Source organism: Microcebus murinus, chromosome 8 (assembly GCF_040939455.1).
Source record: "Microcebus murinus isolate Inina chromosome 8, M.murinus_Inina_mat1.0, whole genome shotgun sequence".
Lineage (NCBI taxonomy): Eukaryota > Metazoa > Chordata > Mammalia > Primates > Cheirogaleidae > Microcebus > Microcebus murinus.
The window spans coordinates 26,718,289-26,725,000 of NC_134111.1; the positions used below are offsets into that span (position 1 = coordinate 26,718,289).

General features: G+C 40.7%; 1 protein-coding gene across 3 annotated transcripts in view; it reads right to left on the minus strand.

Annotated features, from left to right (window-relative positions):
* Positions 1–1,457: 1,457 nt before the first annotated feature.
* The window catches only part of ZEB2 (zinc finger E-box binding homeobox 2), a 136,489-nt gene continuing 131,234 nt past the window's right edge, over positions 1,458–6,712 (minus strand). For all 3 annotated transcript variants that reach the window (XM_012744771.3, XM_076005505.1, XM_076005504.1), the window contains exon 10: positions 1,458–6,712. This exon is cut by the window's right edge and continues 5,394 nt beyond it. The gene's annotated coding sequence lies outside the window, so the exon portion shown is untranslated.

Here is a 6,712-nt window from a genome sequence, read left to right on the forward strand (position 1 = left end):
CTATGACTAAACTAGAGCTAAAAAAAAAAAAAAAGAAAGAAAAGAAAATTTAAAAATCTGCTTGGATTTCTCCCCACCTCTTAATTTTAAATATTACTCTATTCTCTCTGACATTTCCTACCTGAAGCAAGATTTTGGTTCCCACACAACACCCTTTTCCTTTGTTTTCTGGTTCTTCCATTATCTTGGCCTGCCCCTGACACTGTTTCCCAACTTATTAATATGTTTTCCTTTCTCATTTCCCTCCTCATAGCACAGACATGAACCACAAACCTGTAACCATAATGTCTGACTCACTCGGTGCTTCTCCTGTTAATGGACACCACATGGAACAGGAGATAGGAAAATACTCTTCACAGGAAATCAGACGATAATGCTTGCACTTTGGTGCCCTTTGAAACAAGAATTTAATTATCCTAATTAAAAAGATTACCTTATGGAAGACTTTTGGGGAAAAGAGTAGGCAGCGTGCCTTTGTCTTGATGACATGCATCTCAAAGCCAAAAGGGATCTTCCTGCTGCTATTTGTTTTGTCTGTTAAAGCCCAGGCCCCAAGAGAATGGTTAGATCAGAAATTGATCTTGATTTTTTTTTGACCCAACCCAGACAGTGAATACCGAAGGCTTGGCAGTGGTTTGCTTTGGGAGCGTATTAGTTTCCGAGGGCTGCTGTGACAAAGTACCACAAACTGGTGGCTAAACACAACAGAGGTTTATTCTCTCACAGTTCTGGAGGCTCAAAGTCCAAAATCAAGGTGTCCACTGGGATGGTTCCTTCTGGAGGACCTGAGGAGGAATCTGTCCCATGTCTCTCTCCCAGCTTCTGATTGCTTCTAGCAATTCCCGGCATTCCTTGGTTTGTAACGCACCACTCTAATTCCTGCCCGTCTTCACATGGCCCTCTCCCTGTGTGTCCATGTCCAAATGTCCCTCTTATAATAAGGACATCATTCCTATTGCATTAGAGCCCACCCTAATGCCTTCATCTTAACTTGATTATATCTGCCAAGACCCCATTTCCAAATAAGGTCATACCAGAGCTTTCAGAGGCTAGGACTTCAGCATACATTTTGATGGAGAGCACAATTCAACCCAATCAGGGGGTTAGGGTCAGACACCATCTCCCCTTCCTTCCCTGTTTTCCTCCACCTCTATCTTCCTTCCAAATGTTTCTATCTCCTTATTCTTTCAGGGGCCTATAAGGGCCCCATTTTGGGGGAAAGCACCTGAAATCCAGACCTTCATTTCTCTTCACCCAATAAAAGCAAACTTGTCTATGACCCACACCCTCAGGGCTCAACCCTCAGCTATAGAATTGATCAATCAATCCAAGGGAAGGTGATAATAGGTGCTCATAGGCAAAAATCACCCCTTCCAGGTGTTTGCATTTAGCAGATGACTACATGGAGACAGTGCCTTGGCCTGAAGGTGCTGGGGGACATTTTACAGTGGAGAACATTTTCCTTTTTAATAGACCCTGTGACCCTGGAATCTTACCTGTCGCCTTCATCTGGGAAAAGGCTGGGCCCTGTCTATCTGTTACTTTCTTAAGGGAAAGTTATTACTACAGACAATTTGATCTATCTTTGAATTGCTTGCATCTATTCATCCCGTGATTGTAAGCGTGCCAAGGGAGAAGATTTGCTCCTCACAAGGAAGTCCTTCAAGTGAAAGAATCTTATTTCAGAAAATGCCAACTTGCGGCGAAAGCATGAGGAATATAAGCCCATTTTAAACCATGAATAATTTTCAAAGAGCGAACATGAGAGCGGGAGGGAATTCAGTTGCTAGGAAAATAGAATAAAATAAACACAATCTCTCTCCCCCTTGTTTTTTTTTTTTCATTTTGGGGTGGGCTGTGCTTTCCAGCTTGCTGTGGAATGTTTTGTCCCTCCCATCTCAGTGGTGACAGACTCACAGTGATGCCTACATGTCTGTCTCACAGGTGTGGGCTCTGCTACTTGCCAGCTTAGCGAGACTTTGGAGGAATCTCCCACCGCGGTTGTAAAGAGAAAAGGGGAGAGATAATAGTTCACTGGCATCAGTAATCTACTTCCTCCGAACGGCTGAACGTTGGAATAATAGCCTCGGCGCTTGCCCTCCTACACCCCCTCCCCTGGCTCTGCCGCTGTCAGATTCTCTTCCCTTCTCCACAACTGGGAACTCTAGGGAGCAGATTGTTTTGGCTAGAATTAGCCGGGCACAGATGGTACCACCTGCTGCATGTTCCTTACTTCTCTCTCAGCTCTGCGAGTTTTTGTGTTTTTTAGGAGTTCAGAGGAAGGGGAAATGGCTGAGGCCCTTGCTCATGCTTGATTCTAGCTCAGCTGTCTGGAGCACACTGGCAGCTGTGGGGACACGCTGATTGGGGAAGGTGCTTCCAGGGTAACGTGCCGCAGTGGCGTCCTGTTTGCTGTATCTAGCGCTTTGGTTTCCAAAATACAAACTTTCTTTGGGCCAAACAGTTTCTGTTTTCCAGGCTGAAGATCTGCCTGTGACCAGACACAAGGCAGGTGGTCTTGCATGCGTCTGAAAAATGAGATTCTTCTCATTCTAAAGAGGAAAGGGCATAGGATGTCATGTTGCTGTCCATTTTATAAGGGAAGAAATTAGGAATAGGCCACGAACAGGTTGCTAAGCTCATTTCTGGACCGTTTACTGGGAATAATAACCCACGAGACCTCGGACTCCCACAGAGTGAACCTCGTAGATTAATAAACCCAATTTTCTCATCTATTAAAAAATATGACATTGGACCAAAGGACCTAAGAAATCCCATTCCTTCAAATTCTCTGACTTCTACCTGTAGAGTTGTTCCTAAGTGCTTATTCATAGGAGATCACAGTATAAGTCATTCATACGACTTGGTGTTTTTTTCTACCTCTCCTGACTTCATCTTCCACCCTTCTCCCATGCTTTGGTAGACTGCCTTTGTTCTTATTCTCGAAAACCCAAACTCATGCCTGCTTCAGGTGTTTGCACCTGCTGTTCTTCTTGGAACACTCTCGCTGCAGATCTTCCCATGCCTGACTTCTTCACATCCTTCAGGCTCGGGTCAATCACCACTGTCTCAAAGAGGCTTTTCCTCATACTCCTCACGGCCCCGGCTGAAGTCGCCTGTCTACTTCTGTCTCATTCACTATTACATCACCTTCTGTTATCCGCAACAAAACAGCCCTCTCTGAAGTGAGCTGCATGATTGTTTCCTTTTCTATCTTCCCCATTAGAATGTACATCCCTGAAAACAGGGATACTGTCTGTCTGTTCACCACTGTATCCCTAGGACATGGGGCAGTGCTAATTATATAGTGCCAGTGAAAAATATACATTGTATTGGGAGAATGATGTTATTTTGTGTTTACTAGAGGAAGCACCAGGGTATAGAAGGGAGCACTCTTGGGACTTCCATACTGGCACATTCCTAAAGCACCTGGAACTTAGCACTATCCTTATTTGTGCATGTCTGCCTCTGCCAGAATGTAGGAAACCTAAAGTCTGTAATCCTGTCTTGTTCATCTTTGCATGGTGCATAGTACCTAGTATTGTCCCTTACACATGGCAGACACTCAGTAACTTGGACCATTATCAATGTTGCAACTGTTGTTATGTAGTAGTATTATTTTTAGGACCACTAAATAGAATGGAAGCATCATAGAAGTAATAGAAGCATCAACAGAAGCAATAAAAGCATGTGTGATCACTGGAGATCTGGCTTCTGGTCCCAGTTCTACCAGTAACTATTGGGTGGAGTTTTATTTCCTCTGAGCCCCAGAATTTGAAAAGCCAGGGCTTTAGATGAGAGAGTAACTAAGATTCCTTGACACTCTAGACTCTTTTGGTATATTTCCATCTATTACAGTTTTCCCATTGCAGTGTTATGAATCTTCTGCTGCTCCTGTTACTCTGTGTATACTGGCTGCCTTGTTTCCTCCTCTGACCATCAATGGGTCATTCGGTGCATTCAGCGTTCAGAAAAGTCATGACTAGAGAAAGAATGCTACTGCAGACTCACAAAATAGGCTCAGGCTGAAAACTATGGGTTGGAGAGGCTGGATGGGGCCACAGCTCTTCAATGGAGATCAGCAATATCAAGAATATTCAACAAAACTAGTGGGTAAAATGCATCAACAGCAGTTAGTCATTTTAAAAGAGTGTTTCTCAAAATTGAGAATGTCTCTTGCTCTCCGTTAAAGCAGACTGTAGTCTAGCCCATAGTGGTTAATAGCCCCAAGATGATGATGTGACATCTTAGAGTAAAACAGGGTTTCCAAAGGAGATTATTTTCATCTCACTCTTGTATGAAAGAGTTCTTATAGACCAGAACAAACTTCTTGTAGGAAGTAGAGAAATGAACTCATTCCTTTTGATGTTTCCATCTCCATTTGCAGAGGTATTTTACTGTAATTTGTTAGAAGGAGCACTGAACAATGATTCAGAAGATTGGGATTCTGACAGTCTGTGCTTAACTGCTTTCTGGATGACTGTTCGACAGAATCAAACAGCTGGTGTGGTCTGTAGGATATGTAGACCTTAGTTTCCTCATCTACAAAATGCAGATGGCATATTAATTAACTGCTTTTATTTTTCCAATTGTTACAAACATAAAAATTTTCTTCCTACCCAGCTCATAAGAGAGTTTCATTGAAGAATGAGAACAATATTTTTGACAAATTTTAACACAAAGTGTGTTATAATTTGGCCAAGGGGTTGACTGTTCCATCACTGTTTATTTTAAAGTGAATGAAATGTCCCTTTTCATGGAATTGTCTTTGATACTATAAAAGCACTTCATATTGCAGAAAAGCAGGGGGGGGGATGAGTGTCTACTTAGATGTTGGGGTGATTATTCTTAAGCCTACTCTCTCCGGTAGCAGCGTTTTAAGGGTTAAAACCAATTGGGCAGGGTGGTTTGTACTTCTCTTTTTTCCCCTCTTGCTTAGATGTACCTTCAACCGGAAACCTATGAGCTCACACTTTCTAAGCATGTTCAATAATGAAGTGGTAGACCTCCACAGAATGTTTCAGGACTGCAGGAAGTGGTTGAGGGTTATTCAATAGTTGGTGTTCTCCCTTTATGTCTGCACCAATCCTGGTCTGCACTACAGGGTTGGGAAATGTTATTTGTGTTGGAAGTGGTGTCTTTCAGAAGAGAGGTAAAAACCAAGGTCTGGGTTGCTTGTGGTCACTAAATATACCATAAGGTTTTCTGTGAGCATAGGGATGTTCTTGAGTTTCCTTTCTAAATTTATATTCTTTTATTCACCCATATTTTTTTAAGTAATTTGAAGGCTGTATTTCTCTTTTCCTAAACAAAACTGGAACTGAGTATAATCGTAATTCTTTGCCCTATAATAAGACTGTTTTAGGAATGGATAAAAGTGAATCTTTCTGGTTTGAGGAAATGTCATAAACTAAAATTGAAGTTTCCCATAAAATGAATAAAGATAATTTAATATTTTCTCTATTTTGTTGCTGGCATATCTTACAAATTATACAGAATTTTTTTTGTGTGAGGCTGTCTTCAGAACCTTTTATTTTTCCATAATCAACATTTTACGTGTTTTCCACTTATGTGAGATAGCGAAATATGAAATGTCTCAAAAGCACTCCTTTTAAATTCTTTCCATCTCTTGAGGATTGTTGTTTATTTTTAACACTAACTATTCAAGTGTACACACACAAACTTAGCAAACCTACACACACACACACACACACACACACACACACACACACACACACACACTACCCTTTGCTCTGAAAATGGTCAGAACAGGATCATAATGCGCAAATCTTTCTCTGAATGTTTCCTTATGTTAGATCAGTTCTTCTGAGTTCTGTGCTTGCCAATGCTAAATTTCCTGCCAGGGCAGTAGTCTATTTTTAACATTTTGGGGGCTTATTCTTCGTTCCAAATCTAACAGGCATATTCTGTGGAGTGAAAGGGAGAAAGCTGACTGGGTGCACTTACAAATCAGGATCATCAGGATTTGCAATTTCTGTGGAATCAAAGCTATGAATGAGAAAGACCAATTAGAATACTTAAAAGATCATTTGTCACCGCTTTAATCTTCATGTATTTTTTACTCATCATTTGCTTTGACTAAAATTACTAGAATCTTTGTCATATTCATCTCAAGGCCAAATGGGAACAGTGGTGTCCATTTTCTATTTTCAATATTTTGGAGCATTTTAACATGTCATGCTAGATTATAGGTGGTGGGTGACTGTTTTAATAGAGAAAGTTTTAGCTGGTGGCATATTCAGCATCATCTCATCTCAGTGTCAGTTCTCTGACTAATTCCATATTTCATATACAAATGAAGACTGAGGGATTTATTTCTGTTATTTAATAGCATTTGTTTAATTCCAAGATTAATATATCATCTTCAACCCTGAAACAGAGGCCCTGTGAAACATCAGACCCAAAAAATTGGACACGGCCTGCTAGCCCAAAAAGAACATGTTGCCAATTATCTCCATGTTTATTTAAATATTTTGCTCTAAAGGAAGCAATCATTCCTTTATACTTCTTTAAATTTAGTATTGACATTTTTATTTTGGGAAAGGATGTTTTTTTTCTTTAACATGGATACAGGAAAAGAAAACTCTCCAATAAAAATATTGTCTAAAAAGTTTGTTTTGTCTGCATGATTTACTAAATATGTACAATTTCAATTCACAGCGAAGGTAACAAAGATTTAAACAGCCAACAT